This window comes from Microtus pennsylvanicus, chromosome 4 (genome assembly GCF_037038515.1).
Source record: "Microtus pennsylvanicus isolate mMicPen1 chromosome 4, mMicPen1.hap1, whole genome shotgun sequence".
Lineage (NCBI taxonomy): Eukaryota > Metazoa > Chordata > Mammalia > Rodentia > Cricetidae > Microtus > Microtus pennsylvanicus.
The window spans coordinates 13,655,218-13,678,493 of record NC_134582.1 but is presented as its reverse complement, the minus strand read 5'-3'; positions in this window follow the sequence as shown (position 1 = coordinate 13,678,493).

Genomic DNA, 23,276 nt, shown 5'->3' with positions numbered 1-23,276 from the left:
AATTCTAGAAATTTTTATTTCCTGTTTTTATTTCTTCAACGATCCACTCATCATTCAATAATGTGTTGTTAATTTTCATGTCTGCATTTCCTGTACTTTCTATTGTTGCTGATATATAGTTTTGTTTCATTGTAGCTGGACAAAATACAAGGAGTTATTCCTACTTTATTATACTAAAAAAAGGGAACAATTTTGTGTTGCAATATTGGGTCTATTTCAGAATAAGTTTTATGGGTTTCTGATAAGAATCTGTGTTCTCTAACATTTTTGTAGATTGTTCTGTAGGTGTTTGATGGGTCACTTGATGTATGATATTATTTAAATTCAATTTTTCTGTTTATTTTTTGTTTATATGACCTGCACATTGGTGAAAGTGATATACTTACAACACTTACTGTTTCTGTGTTAAGATTAGTCTGTGGCTTGGTTTCTTTTTGCATTTGTTTCATGAAACTGTGTCCACCCAAGTTTGGTGTCTATATGTTTAGAATTGTAATGACTTCATAAGAGATTGTCCTCCCATTTCTGACTGGAGCAAGATGAACTCTTAATGTAGTTTTCAGTTGCATTTCCCTGATGGCCACAGATTCTAAAATTGCTCTGTCTTGTTGGTAGAAATGCCATTGCTTAAATTCTCACCCACCCAATCCCTAGAATTGGGGAGATGTGTGTGATCTCTTATTAATACTCTCTAAATTATTCTGGTGAATTCTTTGTCACTTAGCTAATTATCTTGCTTCCTATAATGCTGCCATCTGTCTGTAGACCCATCCCTTCTCCTGTATTACCCAAGACACTATTAAAGCAAAGCTATTGGACAATAAATGAACAAAGATAATGGAGTAGAAGGAGTGATTATTACCCAATAGAGAACAGGAAACAACACAAATGGATCATTAGATACAACTGCTCTTTAAAAGTTGCTCAGCCATAGTCACTGGCCAATTTGTTTTAGGTTGTTATATTTCACCAACCTAATCTCTTTAAAGAGCCTCTTCTTTGGCACAATCAAGACACAATCCCCAAGTAAGAAAGCTATGCTATAAAAGGAACCCTTGAAAAATCTGGGGGAAAATGTATTGCGTGAGTTGGGAGCCACTGCAACTGCACATGTGTTTGGAGTTGTGGGACAAAAATCGTTCCATTCATTAGGTGGGAAAATATAAGTCTGACAGTTAGAAGAAACAGTTTGAAAGATCCCAACTCACTATACAGACAATATTTCTAAGAGGTGGAGTTGTCTAAACACGTATGATTCTGACCATGAAGTCAGTTGATGAAAGAGATGTATGTACAGACAGCACCTATCTTAATCTATGGAAGGAAATTGGCAAGGATCTACAAATCTTTTCCAATTCATCATCCAGACATCATTCATTCATTTTATACAGACAAAGAAGGCAACCAAGGAACCACTGCGTGCAGATTTTGAACTATTTCTAGGAACTATCAAATGTAGATATGAGTTATGCAATCTTAAAGGGAACGGATGAGTGAATCATCGGGGTGGAGAATAAGACACCAGACATTCGATTTCTCTTTTATCTAAAGTAGATAGAATGAGATAAGCTTTTTAACACAAAAATTACTTTATTTCATCAGTATCTTTATGTATATATTAGAAACGTGTTCATTTTGAGCCACTGAAGTGCATTTATTTATTTTAAAAGTATATGCTCTTAAAGTACTTCAGCACTCTGCTTGGGAGCCATCTTAAACAGGGAAATCAACATCAACAATTACAAAAAACTCACAAAGGAAAAGAAAAAAATGGCAATTTATAGGCCATTAAAGGGGTATGCATATAGTTTGAGAGCTAAAAATAGGAAAACAGATGATCCTGTTGTTTAACTCATCCAAGAGCATGTACAGCAAGAGACTCAAATATATCGCCACTGTGGACATTTGCAGGGATCCAGAAAACCAGCCGGCATTTTGTTACGGGGTTAGAAATACATATTCGGTGGGAAATAATCCATAGGAAGGCCAGGTTGAAGATGGGAAGAAACATGTGTGTCAGTGAGGTTACTAACCAGAGAGGAAGGGTTATAGCTGGGGCTGGGTGCTAGTGGTGGAGGTGATAAGCGTTTGATGGGGTTTCAATTCCTAAAGTAAAGCCAGTAAAATTTGTCCATATAATATCACTTGTATTGTTTTCATGACTGATCACTTAGTACTCAAAGTTGATGTGCTCTACCCTGGAGAGGACCACCTCCCCCATTCCTGGCAGTACTTTGTTGCCTTTAGTTCTTGGTGTAAGGTTGGGACCTCATGGTCTTGTCCCCAATAAGTTTGGAATGTGTACTTGTGTCATCCTTGCTCAGCTAACATTTGAAAATGCTTATATGTATGCAATAACAATCAATGAAAACAGAGGCCATGATTTGGAAGGAAAGCAGGGAGGAATATTTGGGCGGATATTGGTAAGGGAGAAAATGAAATGGAGAAATCTTGTAATTAAATTACAATCTTAAAAATAAAAGAGGGAGGAAAGAAAGGAAGGAATCTAGAAAGAAAGAGAGAGAGAGAGAGGGAGAAAGAAAGAAAGAAAGAAAGAAAGAAAGAAAGAAAGAAAGAAAGAAAGAAAGAAAGGTTGATTAGCCAATGGATGGAATACAGAGAGTGAGAAAAGAATAATGAAGGGTAAACCCTGAAGACTGAAGCAGTGGACTTGAGCACTTGGAAAATGGAGTTGTCACCTTCAGACACGCAGAAGACTTGAAGAAGAGTGGAGTGCAAGGCAAGCATTTGACTCAAAGCATGTTGAGATTGAGATGTCTATTCAAGTCGGGATGCTCAGCAGCCATTGACTAGATCTCTTGGGGAAGTATATATTTGGTAGCTATCATAGTGCTAAAAGTATTTATGCTCACAAGACCTGATAGGATTGCCCAGAACAAGCATCTAAAGAGACTAGAAGAACACAGAGGACAAATTCAAGATTGAGCGTTGGTGTTCTCCAACAGCAAGTCATTAAGCTCAATAAAAGCCAGCTGAGCAGAAACTGCAAGTGAGGTAGGAAAGGTAGCCAGAGAGAGTGGGATGCTGGAGGCAAAACATGAAAATGGTCAAGAAGTAAAATATTAACTACATTAAATGCCGTGAAGGACTAAGATGATCCCTAAGTACCACCTACTAAATTTGACAAGGTGAAAGTCTCTTTTGACCTATTGAGATAGTTCACAAAAACATCATATTAAAGCCTGGGAAAAAGTTAAGTTCAAAATGTCCTGTTTGGTTGATATCCTTGGAAGGCCTGCCCTTTTGTGAAGGAAAACGGAGGAGGAGTGCATGGAGTCAGAGGCAGGGGTTCTCGGGGGAAAGGAGAGAGAAGAAACTGTCGCCAGAATGTAATATATGAGAGAAGAATAAATGAAAAATGTGAAACAAAATATTGAAAAAATGTGAAAGAGAAAGTGGAGCAAGTGTATCTCCCTAGGGGCAGACAACCCTTCCAAGATTACCTAGCACACTGGAGTGGTGCAGACGGGAGACAAGTGGAGTGCCATTCCAGCATGTGTGTGCTATGGGGATAAACACAGGGAGGGAAACCATGATGGTGCCTGAGAGAGAAGGCCTAACTAGAACGGCAGTTGAGGCTGGAGCCCACAGCACTGGGACTGAAAGAACACATACTCCATCTATCACCAAGAGAAAATTCTGTGCTGCTTAGTTTGTCAAGTCGACACAAAACTAGATTATCTTGGAAGAGGGACTCTCACTTGAGGAATTTTCTCCAGCAGGGTAACCTATAGGCAAGCCTGTGGACATTTTATTAGTTGCTAATTCATATAGGAGGGATCCAGCCCACGGTGGGTGGTGCCATTCCTAGGCTGGTGGCCTGAGCTGTATAAGAAAAGCAGCTGAAAAAAAACACAGAAAGGTCAGCCTTTTGCCATCTCTACTTTAGTTCCTGCCTCCAGGTTCCTGCCTTGAGCTCCTGGCTTGATTTCCCTCCATGAGGGGCTATAACCTATAAGCCAAATAAATCCCTTTCCTGCTCCAAGTTACTTCTGGCCAGTGTTTGATCATAGCAGCAGAGAAGCAAACCAGAACAGATGGTGAGTAAGTGGATAAAATTGAAAGAGGAGCGTGAAGGTTCCTCTTTGTCAGCTTGTATTAATTTTTCTCAATAAAATAAGCAGCATAGCCATTAGCTAAGAGTAAGCTCTAAGGAAAAGATAATAGAAGTTTGAAGAACGCCAGAAATAATTATAAACCAGCATTTGGAAGAATGGGAGTACAAATTAATTAGAAAAATGAAGTAGGGCTGGGCCACTGCGAAAACATAATTGACAATGTGGCCTCCTTCAACTGCCCCTGACTCTGGCTTCTGCCCAGAGCTCAATCATATGGATTCTGCAATGAGCCAAGCTCTGTGCTTCCTTCAGCAATGATTCCAAGGTGGAATCTTGATGGGTGGAGCCTGAGAGTAAGGGAAGCCTGGAAATCCATGACCCTTCAGCCCCACTGTCTGCCCCCTTACTTAGCAGGAAGACTCTGCCTCCCACCAAGACTCATAAGGCAGATTGTTCCCAGTCAACAAAAGGCCACAGATATGTGTTTAATACCTGTCCTTCACAGTCACCATTTCCTCCTCCCTCCTCGTGGGCCTGCGAAGCTGCCAGCATCCTCTGTACCTTTTTATTTGATCTTATAAGATACTATTAAGATGCCAATTCAGAATAAATGGTTATTGGTATAGATTCCATCAGAGTGAATTTACTACTCAAGTGGTGATAATTTCATATTCGAAGAGGTAATGTGAGCAATAAATTCACTTTTTAAAATGCCAATTTTACACAAATAAAATCTATTCAAAATTGATTAACTCATAACCACTAGCATTTCCTAATAAAATATGAATGATTTAAACTGTTCTTAATCAGGATTAGAGACGGCTTGAAGTCTTCATGGGATTTCCCATAAAACATTTTATAACTTCATGCCTCGCTGTCCATTTATGAGCAGTGTGGCCAGGACTTCTTAGAGCTCAGCACACACTCCAGTCCTTACTCTATCATTAGGTACAGTACTCACAGGGCCAAAGGGAGACTGTAAGCAGAGCTGTTTCTTGTACTTGCTAATTCAAAACTACATTTTAAAGTTTATTTGTCATGGTATTTATAAAACAGACATCTCAAAATAACAGAATGACAACATGTTTGCCATGTAGAGACCCCTATTGTATAATTTATGGAAACTCATAACCTCATGCTGCAAATACAACCAGCAATATTATTTTATAGATAAGAAAGCACAGAGCTGAGGAGGATAGTGTCTTGACAAATTTGCACGACCACTTATTGATGAAGCCTAGGTTCCAAGTCAAATATAATGCAGAGAGAAGTAACTCCCCTAGTTATTCACCATGTGTGCCGAACATTCAGACAATACACACACACACACACACACGAAAATGTACCAGTTGTCATTGTACAAGTTAGTGAAGTACCTGCCGTTCCAGGTTTTAACATAGAAACTTACCATGCAGTATTAAATCTTCCTTATAAGATATGAACAGTTCTTACCAGAAACCTGACCAGAAGCAAACTTACTCAAAAGAAGTGGATCTGAGCTGTGCTCCCTTGGGTCTCCTAGCAGTTCAATTCTCCACACATCCACCCCATTTTGGTTTTCAGTGAGGAAAAAAAAAAAAAAACAGCAACTCCTACCATGGGAGGCACTCAAAATGCAAGTCCCCAAGTGTAAACTAGTCCTTAGACAAAAACAAAAATAGGGAAGTAGATGGACAGTGTGCCAACAAATGTCCCTATACAGTAATTTTCTTTCCATTGTGTTCAGAAAACTCTTACTCATGATTCTATGCAATTGCAAACTTTTGTCAAAGTGAAGGGAACCTTGCAATCTATCCTGCATGACATAAACTGGTTTTTTTAATTGTTTTTATTTTATTTTATGCATTTGGGTATTTTGTCTGTGTCTATGTCTGTGTACCATATTCAATGAGGAGCTTGAAAAGGCCAAGAGATGATGTTGGATCCCCTGGAACTGGAGTTACACATCACTGAGAGCCGCCATAAGGTGCTAGGAATCGAACCCTTGTCCTCTGGAAAAGCAGTCGATGCTCTTTAACCTCTGAGCCATCTCTCCAGTACCAGAAACTACTAATTTTATATTTCAATAACTGTTTTTCTTTGCTAATATCACACCTTAATTTCACACAGGGGGGAAATATCTTCTAGCTATTGGTATGAAAGCAAAGGTATTTGGTGGTCATGGTTTAAATTTATCTTTCCTATCACTCTCTTGAGCCCGTGCCTTTTCCTCCTCTATCCCATGTGCCACAGGCCAGGGCACTGGGAATGAGTGCTCCTTGCTGGGAGTCATCACTGCTGCTCCCTTCTTTCAAAATAAACTTGCTTGATACATCTGCTCTCAGACCAACTTCTCTTCTTCCATCCGCCATCAACACATCTCTGGTCCAGACTCCTGTCTTTCCGTGACTTCAGTATTCAGCCCATTTCCTCCTCTGTATCATTATCCTACCACTATTTCGGTGAGTTAAGTTTCTATGGAATCATCTCTCTAGACATCTTGTCCTTGTTAATCTTCACTGCCATGTGATAAAGAATCGCCTAGGTGACACCACCCCACTGGGCATAGCCGTGAGGGTATTTTCAGAGAAGACTAAGGAAGGAAGACCCAACCTGAATGTGGACAGCACCACCTCATGGGCTGTGTTTGAGAATGTAGAAATGAGAGAGAAAAAAGGAGGCCAGCTAAGCACCCGGATATTCATCTTTCTCTGCTTTTTGGCTGGGACAGCTACCTCGTATTCCTGTTGCCACAGCTGTGAGCCCCTCCTGATTCCTACTACTATGGTGTCTTCTCTACCATGATGGACTATACCCAAACCATGAGTCAAAACAGATCCTTTCTCACTTAAGTTGCTTCTGGTTGGGTATTTAGTACACTTGACACTGACTTTTAACTCCTCACAGACAGTAACATTGATCCTGTACACCTTGGTTTCAAACAAACAGCATCATACTTGAACCCCGTTCTATCTCAGATGGTAGCTAGTAATCACAGTGCCTGCTTAATTCAAATAAAGTCTAAGTAAAATGTAAAACCCAGCATGTCCATTGCATTGGTCTCGGTTGAGGTGCTCAGCAGCTGCATGGGGCTCGTGGCTGCCATATTGGAAGCACGTGTCCTGAATAAGATTTCCTTAACCAAAACTGAAGTGGGAGAAGAGTTATGCTCTCCTCCCCTTTACAGCAACACCCTCCCCAAGCCACCACCCTTTTCAATAACACGGTAAAAAGAGATGCCATCACGTGACAGTTTGAATGGGAAAGCCACCCCCCCCATAGTCTGGGCATTTGAACACTTGGTCCTCAGTTGGTGGCACTATTTAGGGATGTTCAGGAGGTCCAGCCTTGCTGGAGGAAGTACATCACTAGAAGCATCCTACTTCCTATTTCTTCTCTCTGCTTCTTGCTTGCAGAGATGATGTGGGATCTCAGCTTCTTGCTCCCACTGCCATGCCTCTCACTATGATGGACTCATCCCTCCAGAAGAGTAAATCAAATAAAACTTTCTTTTTAAGCTCCCTTGGTCATGGCATTTAATCACAGCAACAGAAAATGAACATGTTACCATGCCTTCTTCTTGTTGTTGGATTGGGATAGCTCTCCATAGGAACCAGAAAGGTAAACTGCACCGAAACCAATTACTAGAGTAATTGCTTTGGGAATCTCATACCCTGATTCCTTTCTTCCTTTCCTAATCCTGTTGATGAGAACCTCTTTAGTGTAGGGTAAAGGTATTAAAATTAGCTCCTTAATATTTTGGTTTAATGCACTAATTACCAACCTTTTCTCAGGAATAGTGCTTGGTGTCTATATCCACTAGAAGAAATTTGAAATAAAACCAATAGATCACAATCTGCAACTGGGCCCATAGGAAGACATTTCCAGGGACCTAAGGACACAAACAGGTATGTTCTAGAGCATGGCTCTATAAGGAAAGCCTTCAGCGGGAACCTGCGATCTGTAATTTAGGAGCAGATAGTCTGTCTTTCATGCTTCAGAAGCCTCGCTCCCTCAGAACATCTCAAGTTGTTAGCTATCACCCAATCAGAGATTCAGGCAGGCGACTCTTACTGTCAGCCACTAACACCTGTAGCTAAGTAATACAATTTAAATCCCTGGGTCACACCCATCAGAAAACAGCTCAAGCCACAACCACTGGCACATTCTCTTGCACAATACAATGAGTTGCTGCCACCCCTTTTTTTCCTGGATCCAACTTTTCAACCTTTCACATCAAGACTTGTTTAGTGCCCTTTCACAGATAAGCCTGGAGCATTGAACAGACCATTGAAAGGTTTACATTGAAGAGCGGTGGCAAAGGCTGAAATGAAGCGTGTATTTCCACCTCTTTCAAGGAGAGTAATGATGCTGCAGCTAAGTAAAGCTGCTGAGTGCTGCAGGTGCAGCCTTTCTTCCTTTCCCAAAAGCAACTGCACCGTCTCTTAGTTACACGATGCCAACTCTAACTCAGGGGCTGAAATTTCCAAATGGATCGTGGCTGCTCCAGTGTGCAAACAGGGTAAGCCAAGTTCTTCAAAATCCAGGAGTGAAAAGAACCTACTAAAAAAAATTAGTATGCCAGCAAATAAAACATAAGCCCTGTTTTCCAACCTATACACCTCAAGAAACACAGAAGAGAAACCCACAAGTCTAAAGGATCACCTTTTACATCAAATAGCAAGAGCCACATACAGAGATAATTGTCCACTCTGTGTAGCATTCTTGGAGTCTCTGCCTAATAGCACCATGACTTCATCAAGCCCACTAATAGCTATTAGGGGATATCACATCTAGGATGCTTCAAAGGAAGGAGTCTGAGTGGAGTCTATAGTCTGAGTCTCCTTTTGGTCTGACATTTCTGGGCACCAATAAATATGCTGTCAGTGGCTCAGGACAGGAATAAAAACGTGCCTCACCACACTTATACCTGCTTCTTCTGCCACATAATGCTGATCTTCCATATATTGATTTCTGGTATTTTAAGTCTGACCACAGAATGTACTTTAAAAATAAAGACCTCCTCACATCCTCTCTCCCTCTCTCTTCATTTCGCTCATTCTCCCTCTCCTCTTCTTCCCCTCTCCTCTTCCTCCTCTCTTCTCTCCCAAGGGGTCTGTGTCTATTTATTTCTTGGCATTATGAGATCTCAGAATACTTAAGAAAATCTGTGAAAATCTGTGCAAAGTGAGTGAAAGCCTGATTTGATCACAAGGCCTAGCAGAAGGGAAGTGGGGCACTGGGAGGAAGGACAGACAGAGCAGCACACACTGGGAGAGGGAGGAAAAGTGAGTGCGAGCAAAGGGGGCACAAGTGCAGAAGAAGCAGGTCAAGGCCAGGAGCAGAGCCATGGAGAAGCCAGCAGTGAGCAGAAAGCAGTAAGCTCTGAGACAGATCTCACCGTCTCATTCTAGAAACAGCAAACCCCTAATCCTACTCCACAGCCTTTGTCTCTCCAAATTCTGCACTGTTTAAACAATGGTCTATAATGCTTCTCAACCAAACCCCAACTTTTAGTTAATTGACCAAATCATTTGAGTTTGAATGTAAATGGATTAAAATTCAATTCTGCCTCCTGACAAGAGAAAACTGGACCCTAGGACTTGGAGGTGGTGGGAATGAGAAATGTCCTCCATGAGCACATGGATTTAAAGACTTAATCCACAGTTGGCAGTGTTGCTGGAAAGAAAAGGCGGGAGCCTTGTGGGTAGAGGAAGTGCCTCACTAGGGGTGGGCTTTGAGGTTTAGAATCTGGTCCTACTTGCTTCTCTCTCTCTCTCTCTCTCTCTCTCTCTCTCTCTCTCTCTCTCTCTCTCTCTCTCCTCCCTTCCTCCCTCCCTTCTTTCTGGTGTGGGAGAAATGTGGTCACTCAGCACCGTGCCCCTGCTGCCATGCTTCCCTGTTATGAGGGACTATTCCCTCTCCTCAGCAATTGTAAGTGAAAATAAACCCCTTTTTACCTAATTGCATTCTGTTGGTTGCTATATGTTATCACAGCAACAGAAATACAGCGTTACCCTCATTGTACCACTTTAGCTTTTCTAAGCTTTTTTTTTCTTATTCCTTTTTCTCTCATATATTAAATCCCGACCACAGTTTTCCTTCTCTCCTCTTCCCCAAGTCCCCTCCCCGCACATTCTCTCTCCCCCTCGATCCATTTCTCCTCCTTTCTTTTCAGAAAAAAAGGCAGAACTCCTAGGGAAATCAACCAAACATGACCTAACAAGTTGTAATAAAACTAGGCACATCCCCTCCTATTAAGGCTGAATGAGGCAACCCAGTAGGAGAGAAGGGTCTCAAAGCAGGCAAAAGAGTCAAGAGACAGACTCCACTTCACTCTTAATAGTACCACAGAAACACCAAGCTGCACAACCAGTACAGAAATGTCGAGGGCATAGGTCAGACCCACACAGGCTCCCTGATTGTCAATTCAATCTCTCTGAGCCCCTGTGAGCCCTGGATAGTTGATGTGGGTTTACTTGTGGTGTCTTGACCCCTCTGGCTCCCACACTCCTTCTTTGCTCTCTTCTGAAGGGTCCCCCAAGGTCTGCCTAATGTTTTGTTGTGAGTCTCTGCATCTGCTCCCATCAGTTGCTGGATGAAGCCTTTCCGTTGACAATTATGCTAGACACTGGACTGGTTACAGAAGATGGCCAGTTCGGGTTCAGTAGCTCCCTTTACTTGGAGTCTTCACTAGGGTCACCCTGGTGTATCTCTGGGAGCTTCCATTAGTTTTTTATCTCTCCCCCAAATTCCCCCCCAATTGTACTCATCTCGCCCCATACCCTCTCCTCTACTTCCCAACTGTCAAATCCCTTCGGTTCCCATTCCCACTTGCTCCCAGGCCACCCACAAATCTATTTTATTTCCCCTGTCCCAAGGAAATCCATGTGTCCCCCTTGAGTCCTCCTTGTTACTTAGCCTCTCTGGGTCTGTGAGTTCTAGGATGATTATCCTTTACTTAAAAACTAATATCCACTTATAAGTGAGTACATACCATGTTTGTCTTTCTGGGTCTGGGTTACCTCACTCAGGATAATTTTTTTTTCTAACTCCATTCATTTGCCTGCAAATTTCATGTTACTTTTAACAACTGAGTAATAGCCCATTGTATAAATGTTCTATGTCTTCTTTATCCATTCTTCAGTTGAGGGACATCTAGGTTGTCTCTAGGTTCTGGCTATTATGAATAAAGCTGCCATTAACATAGGTGAGCAAACGTCCTTATGGTTTGATTGAGCGTCCTTTGGTTTATGCCCAGGAGTAGTATAGCTAGGTCCTGAGGTAAACCAATTTACAATTTTCTGAAAAAAAAAATTGCTCTGTCTCTCTCGTGTTCATAGCCTCTTTTTGTTTATATCTGTCTATCTATTTATCTACCTACTATTTATCACTTATTTATACCTTAATGTATAAATACAATCTGATCAGTCTATATAACACTATTTATATATTTAGGTATAAATAATTGATAAAATATGAGGAGCCTTCCTTAGAAACAATCCTTACCCATGATTCAGTCTGTTACAATTAACTGCATCACATATAAGAACACATACAAAAATGCAGCTACCTACTATGTTGATAAGTTTACAGGAAACAGGGCAATGATGCCTACTGCATGTTGGTGGGGTCGCCTTGTGGGAGGCAGCTAGAGCCTGTGGGGACTAGCTTTCTTTCCAAGAGCCCTACCTTTCATCTTACTTAATCAGCTATTTCATACCCAGCTGCACACTCTCTTCCTTGACTTAAAACCAATTTAACCCTGACATTCTTTTTATTGATAACATTTGTTTCCATGCTAAAAATTATTCAGATGAGGTGAAGCCAAAAGCAAGTTAGTGCAGCTACTCTCTTATCTGCTAAAGTAGACTTCAACCAAAATTAAGTCAGGGTAGATAAAGAAAGACACTACATATTAAAGGGAACAATCATCAAGAAGAAAAAAATAATGTAAATATATTGTATGAATTTGGGGGCCCCCAGTTTCATAAAACCAATGCTAATATGCATAAAAGTTAAGGTAGTTCTCAATATAGTAATAATGAGTTACTTTGACTCTCCAATCTCATATAGGTCAACCAAACAAATAACAAAGACAAGAACTTCAGTTAAACTATATTATAAGTCTAATAGACTTAACAAATATACACAGAATATTCCACCCAATGGATATGAAATGTAATACTTTTCTTTACAGCTTTTGAGGAGCACTGTTCTCTGGGTGTGAAGTTGACCACTTAGACTCTCAGAAGTTGTAACTACTGACAGGAGACTTCATCAACATTGGACCCTTTAACATCTCATCATGGAATGGGGTGGCTTTCATAAGACTCTGGGCCTACCTAGGTATGTAAATGCATAATGGTTGATAGGGGCAAAGTGTTTATAAGACCCTATCTTTCCCTAAGGATGGATATATATATATATATATATATATATATATATATATATATATATATATATATATATTCAGTTAATATTCTAGGGGGATATTTTTGGTGGTATACTTCTCCTAGACAAATAACTTCTTTATTAGTCAGGGTTCTTTGAAGTAACAGAACTTATAAAATAGATCTCTCAATGATAGATAGATGATAGATTGAGAGAGAGAGAGAGAGAGAGAGAGAGAGAGAGAGAGAGAATTTATTGGAATGACTCACAAACTGTGGTCCAGCTAATCTAATGGCTGCCTATGAATGGAAAGTCCAAGAATCCAGTAGTTGTTCAGTCCACTAGGCTGGATGTCTCAGCTGGTCTTCAAAATGTGTCGGTACCCAGAAAACATAAGCTCTAATATCAGTGAAGGAGTGAACTTGTTAGGAGGCTAGAGCAAGCAGGCAAAAAGAAAGAACTTTCCTCGTCCATGCCCTTATATAGGCTTCCAGGAGAAGGCATGGTCCAGATTACAAGCGGATCTTCCCTCCTCAAAGACCCGGATTAGAAGTGGAACTTCCCAATTCAAATTAAGCAAAAGCCCTTCCCAGCTATGCCCCTTCATCTTTGCATTTTAGTTAATGACAGATGTAGTCAAGTTGACAACCAAGAATAACCATTATAGCTTCTCGCCCACGCTTCTGTAAGCAACCCTTACCCATGTTCCTATAAAAGTAACCATAATTAAACTCCTTACTTCATCAAGTCAGACCTGGGTAGAAACATTTCTTTAGTCTGTCATGAACAAATATATGTTTGTTCATTTCCCCAAGAAATGCTTACACAACAACAACCCTTGTGATCATGGATCCCTGTTGGGAACTATGTGACCTAGTTTCAGACCAGTATATGAGTGCTTGTCCAATGGGTCTCCAAATGAGGCAAAGTCCATGGGCATAGTCTCACGTGACAAGGACCACTGGACTTTAGGGATAGAGCAGAATACTCGTGGGACCACATGGCCTGCACACTCTCTTCTCTCTTATAATAATTAAAGATTCTCTTAGAAGTTTTAGTGTCATATTGTCAATCTGGCATTGAACAGATGTGATCATTCCTAGAAACCCCAATTTTTTCTTGAATATTTTCCCCTAAAACTCTTTGGGAGCTGATGGTTCTCAGGTTTCTTGGCTGGGGATACCAGCTGTCACTTCATACCCTAGCAGCTGTTCTAATTCAGTGCTGACAGGATTGGAGTCAGACCACCCCTATTTCTGTAAATATGTTTTAAACAAGACTGTTCTTGAAAATATGTGCCTGTGTCAATCTTTTGTAAAGAGAGGATGTACTGGGCTTGATATTTGGTCAAGCAAACAAAATAGTAAGTGTTGTTTGTGAATTAAAAATGTTTTGATGTAAAAGTTAGAAGAAAACATATTTGTTTTTGCCAGAGGTTAGCGATGGAGGATGGGAAAATATTGGTTGTTAGTATGGGAAAACATGCTTGTTTTTGATCTATAAATAGCTATCTGGGACCCATCCCTTGTGTTAAATTCATCTAGTGGTCAGGCAATCATTTCTTTGCACCAATGCCCCTTCCCCATCTCAGGACCTGAACCCAGCCTGCGGCTGGACCATGGAAGACCCGTTAATAATTGATCACATTCTATTCCTCGAAGCAAGTCTTTAACAAGTGCAAAAGAATCAAATAATGATGTAACAAAACTAGGAATCAAGAGGGGAAAAAAACTGCAGAATTTACACAAATGGCTGGAGTCTCAAAAATATCCACTTGAGTGCACAGTAGTAGGTCACTGAAGAAATCAGGAAGGAAATTTTAAAATTCCTATAATCAAATGAAAATGAGGGCAATTTTACCAGAAGCTTTAGTGAAGACACTTCTAACTGAAAAGTTTATGACTATGAGTGCTTGCATTGAAAAATAAGATTCAAACAAATAACCTTGAAGCCTTAGCAAAACAAGAAGGCGTCAAACCTCAAAGCAGTCAACCACAAAAAATAATGAAGATTGTGGCAGAAATCAATAAAAAGTAACCGCAAAGACATTATGTAGACTCAACCAAAGAATCAGTTCTTTGAAAATTCAAATATCATAGACATGCCTTCTTGCTAAACCAAAAGAAAATGATTCAAAATAATAAAATTAGAGATGAAGAGGACAATGACTATAAATTCCAATGAAATGAAGAAGACAATTACAGAACATTTTGAAAACTTAAATTACAAAATGGAAACTCTAGAAGAAATGTGTAAATTTTTAGACACACATAACCTATCACAATAAAATCAAAAATTTTCTAAAAAATTAAACAGACCCAAAACAAGTGAGACTGAAGGTGTAATTAAACAGTCTCCTAAGAAGGAAAAAACAGGGCTAGATGAATTCACTGCTGGTTTCCTCCAAACTGTTAAAAAAGCCTTAAGAGCTGAAGTCTTCAAACTATTCCAATAAGATAGGAAGGAAAGGAACACTACCAAACTCATTTCCAAAACTAGCATCACACTAATACCAAAACCAGATAAGAACACAACGAAGAAAAGAAAATTATAGACTAACTTCCTTAATAAACATAGAGGCAAAAAATGTCAAAAATTAACTGCAAGTCAGTTCAAGAAAACATTAAGGCCATACACCATAACCAAATAAGTTTCATTGTAGAGATGCAAAAATGATTAAACATATATAAAACAATAAGAGTAGTATGAAATCTAGAGAGGTCAATGGAGAGAAACTACATATTCATTTCAGTAAGATGCATTAAAAGCATTTGAGAAAGTCCAACCCCTATGATAAAAGCTTCTACAGAAAGTAGGAAGAAAAGGATCATACTTCAACATAATAAAAGCTGGGATGATGAGTCTATAGCCAACATTATACTAAATGGAAAAAAAAGACCTGAAGCTATTTCCTGTAAAATCAGGAATAAAGAAACTTCCCAATCCTCTCATTATTAGTATGGGTTCAAAGTATTAGACCAAAAAGACAAGAGAAGAAAATAGGAAGGATATAAACAAGAAAGGAAGAAATCAAATCATACCTGTTCTAAAGTGACATGATCTTATGTTTAAGTGACCCTACAGACTTCCCTCATGGAGCCCTTGGATCTGATCATTTCAGCAAAGAATCAGAACACAAAATCAAGAGACAAAACTAAACACATTTATTACATACCAATAATAAAGTTTTTAAAAAGAAAATCTAGAAAAAATCCTATTTACAATATCTCCAAAATTTACATAAGAATAAATCTAACCAAGGAGGTGAGACTTCTACAATGGAAACATTTAAGTACAGAAGACAACATGTGAAGATAGAAAGACATCCGTACTTACAGACTGATGGAACTAATATTATGGCTAGTAGTATATTACAAAAGCAACCTACATTTTCAATTAAATCACTCTTTAAATCCTAATGGCATTCTTCACAGATCTAGACAAAATAACCCTAACTCTCATATGTAAGCACAAAAGACACCCAATAGCCAAAACAATCATTAACAGAAAGGCTAATGCCAGTCTCATACTAAATTACACAATGAAATAAAAGAGAGAACCCAGAAACATATATACATACAGCCCCTTGATTTGATAGTGTTGGGAACACTAGATATCCATCTGTAAAAAATGAAGCCAAATGCATATATCACATCCTGCACAAAAAACAATTCAAAAAATGGGTAGAAGGTCTTAATGTCAGACCATGAAGGATGAAAAGTCTCAAGGGAAACACAAGCACAAGCAAGTACTTTCTGAAAAGGGCTCTAATATCATAGGCAACAATTCCAAAACCTGAAATGGAAATGCATGAAATTACAAAGCTCTATTCACAGCCCATAGGAGCAACAAAACTTTGAGAATTATACATCTGTCAGGGAATTAATCTAGAACTGCAAAAAGTAAAACAGAAACAAACCATCCAATCAATAAATGGGCTAATTAATTGAATAGAGATTTCGAAAGCAAGAAGGAATAACCCAGTAAATCTTGGAAAGATTCTTCAACAACCTTTCACATCAGGGAAATACAAATTGAAACCACTTCTGTATTCTGTTTCAGGGCTGCAGAGATACCACAGGAGTGAAGAACTCTTGCGGCTCTTTTATGGGACCCAAGCTTAGTTCCCAGCACCCAAAGGGCAGCTCACAACTGCCTGTAACTCCAGCTCTAAGGGATTCAATGCCCTCTTCTGGCCTCTACAGATATCCTCACCCACATGTATACACACACACACACACACACACACACACACACACACACACAAATGAATAAATCCTTATATTTATTCAGTTTCTTACCTGTCATAGTCATTATCATCATGTAAACAAATGACAAGAAGACCTGGCAGAGATAGGGGAAAGAAGAATGCTTATACATGGCTGGTGGAAAGTAAACTTGGTACCATTGTTCAAACCAGTGTGGAGATTTCTCAAAAAGAAATAAATAAATAAAAACCTAAAACTATAATTGCCATATGATCTAGCTACTCTATACCTGGATGCATATCCAAAGTACACAAAGTCAGCACACAAAGCATCCATTCTTATTGTTACATATTCACAAAAGCCAAGATATGGAAAAGGACAGATGCCCATCAACAGATAAACGTATATATAAAAAAATCCAAGTCCTGGCCTTGAGAATTCTAGAGATAAATTTTGGTTGAATTTATTCTCAGATTTGGATTTTCCCAAAGACATGTTCACTTTAACAAAAGATGAAATATTAAGGTAACAGGCATTTCTATGTGATTCTAGCTGTATACCATTTAGCGAGCAGCTCTCAGAGGGCTAAGGGACCTTTTCTCATCTGCATCCTCAGTGCTGGCAAGGTCTGCCATGACACAGGGCCAACCAATCCTGTCTCCCCAGGCATTCCAGCACACAAAGAAAGACAACTGTGGCAAAACAAAGTCATGCTGGACTATAGTCCTACCCGTGAATGCGTTCCTAACTTCTGAAGGTAATTGAACACTTACTTAACACTGCTGAACTCCGTTTCTAATTTATGAAATGAAGAATAAGTCAGAGCCCAGAGCCAGTTTCAGCCTGAGAAGACTCGTAGACTACAGTGATCCCACGGAGAGTTGCTCGTAGGTTTGGATTTTGATATGTGCCTTGGGTCCAAGGTGGGAGATGGTGCCCACCCAACTCTGCAGCATACCCTCACTAAATGCCCAGAAATGTCTGGCATGTGCACTGAGGCTTTTCTCCAGCACTATAAGGAGAGGGGCTGATCACAACTGGGATTGGAAGATGTATTAATAGGGCCTGGAGAATTAGAAGTATTAGCATCTAATAGGCTATGTGGGAGTGTATGAAGGCTCCATCACTGCTTCATCTCTCTAGGCCCCCATATTCCTCACTCCTAGTGATTTCTTTTATAACTTCATTTCGAACTACAAGGAAAATATAAGCATGCTAGAAAAGCAAACTAATATTCATGACTGTCTCACAAAGCAATGAAAAGCTCACAGAAGATTGTCTGTACCACAGCACATAGGTAGTACCTAAAGAAAATGGGTCATCAAAAGCTGGCTCTGCCTCAAAATCCATCTTCGTGCATCCCAGAAAGACTCATGTCAAAGGTGGTGATGCTATTTTCCACTGTGAATCATTGACCCATGGAGAAATCAATGGAGAGACACAAATAAATAAAAAGCAGCCTAGTTCTTTCCTTTCCTTGGAGAAATACGAAAGACTCAATTCACTTGCTTAGTAAATTATAAATAAGGGGCCCATGGAACAATTCAATAATAGTGTAACAAAAAAAGTAGTGAAGATAGAGACTTGCAAGATGCAGAGAAAAGGCAGAGTTATTTCTTTTAACTCTTCCTTTCAACCCCTCAGAACCAACCAGCTTTAAAAAAAAAAAAAGAAGCAAGATTTTAGCTCCATGGATGTTTATCGGAGAGTATACACCTGCGCAATGTCTTATTGGGATGCCCACAGTGCCCCGATATATTAGATATACATCCTGAAAGCCCTGTACATGATCTCCATTCTGGTTCAGAAACCCAATTTTAGCATTTGCGTTCATCCAGGATGTCCACTAGGCTCACCAAGAAATAAAGAATCCTACTTTCCTGCCCCCATCAGTATCATTCTCAGACATATAAACCAACTTAGCCAAAAAAAAATTAGAAAAATTTATATGTGTCACTTTGGATTAAAAAAAAAAACCAGCTCTACACAAGGTCCATTAATTCTCGGTACTACCATTGCTTGATGTGCCACGTGTACAAGCTGCTCCATCCAACTGGAGGAAGAAGTGAAGAGGAAAAAGAAATCACCACACCTACACCGGACATGTAGCAGGAGGAAAAAATAAGCTTTTACTTTTTAGCCACTGAGATTTAGGGATTTGTGATGATTTCGGTGTCGATATAACTACATCTGAAAATACCAGTAAAACGTCACTTGGGGATATGTCTGTGGAGGTGTTTTCAGAAGAGGCTGACGTGTGACTCAACAGAGGGAAGAAAGAGCTACCTTCACCCGATATGAACAGAGGCTGTTCCGCTGGCTGAGGGCCTGGAATGCCGGAGCCCTTTACCTGCCTTGGGCATCAGAACTCGCTGTTCATTGCATTCAGAATCCCAAAATTGCACCAGGACCACCTGAACTTTTCAGGTGTGAAGAAACTTGGCCTGAGCCCCGTGGTTTCTTTGGCTCCTTGTCATATGATGGGGCTTCTTACCCTCTGTAATTGCATGAACCAATTACTGTGATACCTTACCTCTAATAAGTCTGTATGTCCTATGGGTTTTGTTTCTTTGGAGAATTATATTTCCAGGTTGTTACTGCAGAATAACCTAACCTATTCTGAATGCTACACTCCCTTCCAAATGAAGGCTAATTCTATATAGTTTTTGATAGCTAGAAGATTTCTGCCTATGCTTTATGCAAAAGGAGAAAACTGTTCACTTCCTGGCATGTTGCATATAATGTTCTTTTCAGTTTTGTGACATCATAAGGATTATCTTTGTTTTATAAACAAGGAAACTCTGGCTCAAAGATGTTAAAGAATTTCCCAAGACTGGCAATACATGATTCACCTTGGAATTGAACATGCTCCTTCCTAATTCTCAAGTACATGTTCTGCACCTCAGTATTATTCCAAAGCTATCCAATTCATCCCATGGAGCCATATTAGCTACCCTGTTCATCCTTCCTTATGATATTGGGGCAGGGGGTGAGGAGACCAGGTTAACAATAAGGAGAACAGGAACTGGGGGACAGCTTCATGGTTAAAGTGCTTGCTGCCCAAGGGTGAGGACCTGAGTTCAGGTGCCAAGAACCCATGCCAAGCTGACATAGCAATGCACATCTGTAATCTCAGAGTTCCTATGACAAGATAGGAGGAAGACAGGAGAATTTTCTGAGGCTCTTGAGCCAGTTAGATTTGGTAAGCAGCAGCAATCAAGATGGTGGGAGGAGAGGGCTGGCCCTGAGGACTTGTGGGTGTCCACAGAGTGAATCCATTTCACCTTGAGTAAAGGTCAGGAAGTTTAAACCTATTCTTGCTCCTTCATGGTTATTGACAGGAGATTTGACTTCAGGTGTGGCTACTAGCAAAGATGTCTTGACCTAGAGTGTGCTTATTTTGTGTTTTGGGTATTAAGATGGTAACCACTTTGTTTGTTCCTTGTAACATGGTAAAAAATAAATAAATAAATAAAAATTCTTTTGCTTTCTTCCCCTTTTTTGGATTTGGAATGGAGTATTTAAAGACCTTAAGAAATAAACATGGGTGGGTTCAGTATTCCCTGTATTGTCCTCCCGGTACTATCCTATGTCTCTATATTTCTTTTGTGTCTTTGTTTATTCTGTCTCACGTTTCTCATCCACACACCCCTACCCTGGAACATACCAACTCGTCGAGGCTGGACCCCGACAGACGTTACCCCAATGTGTGGCTATGACAAGGACTGACAACTGGCCTCTGATCTACACACATACACAACCTGCGGGGGGGGGAGGGGGATGGAAGGGCGGAGGGTGGGACAGAGAGTTTTTTAAAAAAAAGAAATAGAAAGCAGAAATGAATTGTAATGAAGTGAGAGGGAACAGCAATACCGTGTCTTAGTGGAAAGCTCTCATCCAGGAGACACGTGACCTGATCCCTCAGCATGACTTGCAAACAGATGACTGCTAGAAGCATGTCTTATATGGCCCCAAAGAAAATTCTGGTAATTAAATGAAAACAAAATTATCAATGCAAACCGTATTAAAATATAAGCTAGTTTATTTCTAAGGGGGGAAATTCCTGGTAACTGATTATAAGATATACCGAGAGCCTTGGTTTCCTGCTCAAGGGGATAAATAGTTATGATCCCTTGAAAAACGAGAGTCATGCAAGTGTCATGCTGAGTTCTGAATCTTCCTTGTTCTCCAAATAAACATGGGAGGATCTCTGTGAGTTCGAGACCAGCCTGGTCTACAAGAGCTAGTTCCAGGACAGGCTCCAAAGCCACAGAGAAACCCTGTCTCAACCAAAAAAATAAATAAATAAATAAATAAATAAATAAACATGGGAGCATAGCTCGAAGAAACCTACCAAGAGCCTCCCAGGAGGAAAGATTCCTCCCCACCTTGTCCAAAGTAGGCCAGGGACTCATTCCTCCCCGCTCCGCAATCCTGTCTGTGTTTTTGGCCTACTTGGCAAGCCAGTGGCAACAGTAAGAACATGTTCACCACACTATGACACCTCATCCTGAGTGTGAAAGGACTCATAGAACCAAAATTGTTCTTAAAAAATTCCACACACTCAGGCACCACTGAGTGTCTGGACCCTCTTCCTCCTCTTTTATGGCTATCTGTTATCTGCTTTTTTCTACAGTATGGATTTCAATATGGGCCTGAAAGTTTTAAATATAATATTTTCCTTTAAGTTTATAGATTTTAACTTTTGTTCCTGGTTTGAACTTGTCTCAACAGGTTTCTACCTGACTGGCAGACACACCCAAGCATCAATTGCTGACTACAACTGCCCCGGAATGAGTGCAAGCCTGGATTTGCTGAAAGCTGATGTGGACCAGTCCAGCTGATGTGAATGTTCCCGGTCTCTTCAACAGAGTCTGTGAACCAGATGCTTCTGATAAATACCCCATTGCCTGAATTCCCTCTTTGCTTTTTACTAGCATTTTGGCCTTCTTGGTCCCAGACAACAAAGCCCCAAAGTCAACGGGAAGTAGTTACAGAAAAGAATACATTATCTTGTGCAGCCTGGCTGAAAGGCTAAGTCAAAAGAAAACTCCCTTACATAGGGAACAAAATGGCTACCTATAATGCCCATTGGCATAGCGAGAAAACAGGCCCAGAATTATCAATTGAAAAAAAAAAAATTTCTATAATCTGATTGTACTCAAAAATCAAAACTATAGGGCCTGAAGAATAGTCATAGATACAAATGTCACTGCACTAGAAACACCTGTCAGCTAATGACTCTTAGGTCCCGACACCGCCCCCTGCATTCCCTAGGCAGGCAGGACCATGACTGAGCCCTGTCTTCAGTACTTCTAGAAGAGGGAAATGAAGGACCCAGACCCTCACCCTGCTTTGACAGCCATGACAGGATGCAGAAAAGACCCAGAAAGATGTAGGCCCCTGACTCAGCAGGATGTGCTGAGCCCCTGACCTTGCCCGACCTTGCCCTAATTACTGGGAAGAAACTACCAGGTATCCTCCAGTGGTAAGAAATCAACCAGGAGATAGTTAGCAGGCTCTATTGTTGATGGTGGAACACAGGAATCACGCCCCTCTTGGCCTCCAGGTATAGCAACCTTTCTGAAGCTGAAACTGATGATTCAGCTCAGGGCAGGTTCCCCAAGACCAGAGGTCCAGCAATCCTGAGACTGTTGCTATGCAACTAGGAGACCACCAGATGCCTCCCTGCTCTACCCCCAATATATAACCTGCTGTACTACAGCTTGGGGTCCCTCCTACTCCATTCTCTGAGTCAGACAAAGGACTCACGTTAACTCATAATTAAAAAGACTTTTTACTTTTGCATCGGATCTGGTGTCTTGGTGGTGTTTGGGGTCCAGACTCTGGGCTCAACAACCAACCACCCACCCACACCCAACCCCATACACACTCACATATGTTGTGTAAGATTTTGATTGCATTCTAATAATAAAGTTTGTTTGGAGTCAGAGGGTAGAGCTAGCCACAAGCTGACCAAAATTAACCACAGTGGTTCTGGAAAACTGAGAAAGTGGTAAGGCAGGGCCTAGAAGGGATCTCAGCCATTTTGGGGGGAAGGAATGGAAGAGTTGGAAGTCACTGGTGGCTACTCCCCTGCTTATCTGATCTTTCAGGTTCTTACCCCGATATCCGATTCCTAATTTTTTTATTGATAAAGCCAGGTGGAGGTGGTGCATGTCTTTAATTCCAGCACTTAAATTCCAAAGCTACAGAGAAAAACCCTGTCTCGAAAAACCAAAAATGAAAAAAAATAAAATTAATAAAAAAGAACAATTAAATAAATGCAGCATACAAACACAATCACACATTCTGACTTACATGCCCTCACACCACATACACACACTTACACCACACATAAACTCACAAACTCTCACATATACTCACAAACACATACTCCCACATTCTCACATGCACACACCACACACCCCACGCGCTCACATACATACACACTCACACACTCTCGTTCTCACATAGTCACACACACACACACCACAGAAAGGAAGCTATAAAATGTGATGTGCCAACAAATAAATATTTATTGCTTTTCCGGAACAGAACTCTGGGGCTTTTGTGCCATGTTTAAAAAAACAGCACAATGGCCTTTTGGAAACAC